At 37.5% G+C, this 2,100-nt stretch overlaps 1 protein-coding gene across 6 annotated transcripts in view; it reads right to left on the reverse strand.

Moving 5' to 3' along the window:
* The window catches only part of CSNK1G1 (casein kinase 1 gamma 1), a 183,131-nt gene that overhangs the window by 34,273 nt on the left and 146,758 nt on the right, over positions 1 to 2,100 (reverse strand). The gene's annotated exons all lie outside the window — the stretch shown is intronic.

Consider the following 2,100-nt stretch of genomic DNA (forward strand, 5'->3'; position numbering starts at 1 on the left):
GAGATATTCAAGATTCAACTTTTCAAAAATAAGCATATTAGTTAAATACAGATGAGATTTTCCTATAATAATTATATACCATGGTCGGATAATTTTCATTGGAAAGTACACTGAAATTCACTGCAACCTCTCCCTCCCCAGCTCAAGCCATTCTCCTGCCTCAGCCTCCCAAGTACCTGGAATTACAGGCATGCACCACCACAAGTGGCTAATTTTTGCATGTTTAGTACGGATGGGGTTTCACCATGTTGGTCAGCCTGGTCTTAAATTCCTGACCTCAGGTGATCCACCCGCCTTGGCCTCTGAAATGTTGGGATTACAGGTGTGAGACATGGCACTGGGCCTCATTTTTCATTATAGAGTAATACAACTTCATTTAGAATATTTTAGAATATATTACAACACTTCCAACACTATTTCTGTTAATATTTTGATCTCCTCCAATTGATTCTGCTTATTTCCCCATCCCCTCCAACTCAGTTTACTATAATCTAGTTTATTCAATAATGGATGTGAAATAGATCTATAACCATGTGTTTATAGGCAGATAGGTAGATCATTTCTATATCTTTGCTATCAATGACAATGCAACAGTTTTATGCACATAACCTATACTTTGGGTTGTTTTATTGATTGATTTCAAGAAATAAGGTATTTTATCAGAGAGGAAAATAACTTCAACAAATTGTTTTCTAGCCAGGCATAGTGGCTCATGTCTATAATCCCAGCACTTCAGGAGGCTGAGGCAGGTGGATTACCTGAGGTCAGGAGTTTGAAACCAGCCTGGCCAACATGGCGAAACCCCATCTCCACTAAAAATACGACAATTAGCCAGGGATAGTGGTGCACGCCTGTAATCCCAGCTACTCGGGAGGCTGAGGCAGGAGAATCACTTGAATCTGGGAGGCAGAGGTTGCAGTAAGCCAAGATTGCACCACTGCACTCCAGCCTGGGTGAAAGAGTGAGACACTATCTCAAAAATAAAATAAAATTACTTTCTAGGGAATTTGTATCAGTTTCCAAAATCAACAGCAATATGTCAGTTTAACTGTGCTCTCACCTACACCAGCTATTAGCTTTTAAAAAGGGAGGAATGGGAGAGAACTGCAGAAGTCAACAGTCTTTGGCTGTCAAACGAGAAGTCAGTCAAATTATAAGTCTTAGACAACTACTTTAATTAAAGGATGTGACTACGTACCCAATTATTGCCCATAGTTTGCTAAACCCTTTCTTTTTCGCCCACCTATTGTCTCCTTTATATTTACTCTCTAGTACATGGCTTTCCTTTCTTTATATACTTTTTTCTTACCCACCAAGCCACACAGTTTGCCAAAAGCATATACTTACTGGTGAGAAATATATTAGTGGGTGTACTCCATTGTACATATGTGTGTGTGTCTTTGTATATACTATTCTTAACCTATATACTTGCACATGTGCATCTATGAAATAACAAATGTTTTTGTATTTTCTTGCAAAAATGTTGTTAATACAAAAAAGTGAGGGCAGAAGGAAAGGAAATAAACTAATTTTCTATGTGATAATTATTTTTAAAATACATAATCTGTTTATTATGCTTTGCTTATTTACCTACTATGGTCTCTGTTTTTCTCTTGGTAACATATTTAATATAAAGATAAAAATCCTATGTCATATTTACTTCCCAAATATATAAGCCCTTTTTAAAAATAGCAAATTTGTTGATTTTTTTTTTTTTTTGGTGTGTGTTTGCCTCATCTGTCTTTAAGCTAAGAGATGTCCCTCATTTAGACCACTAGTTTTCCAAACAATGAACACTGCAGAACAGACGACATGACCTTCTCTAGAGTGTCCTAAAGCAAAGCTGAGTCTTCATTGCAGGGCCATCTCAAATCTTGACCAGCTCTATAATTTGCCCAGGCAGAGGAACAAGGGGTGGTGTGGAAGTTCCATGTCATGCTCAAGTCAGCTAGAAGTCCAAATTACCTACCCTTCATAACCAGCAAGGAACAATCAGACCTGGCAAGAGCTTTACACTACAGATGAGACCCAAAGTGGGCTACCTGGTACATCCTGTATGTCCAACAGGTCTTTTTTTTTTTTTTTTTTTTTTTTTTTTTT

This window comes from Cebus imitator, unplaced genomic scaffold (assembly GCF_001604975.1).
Source record: "Cebus imitator isolate Cc_AM_T3 unplaced genomic scaffold, Cebus_imitator-1.0 Scaffold386, whole genome shotgun sequence".
Lineage (NCBI taxonomy): Eukaryota > Metazoa > Chordata > Mammalia > Primates > Cebidae > Cebus > Cebus imitator.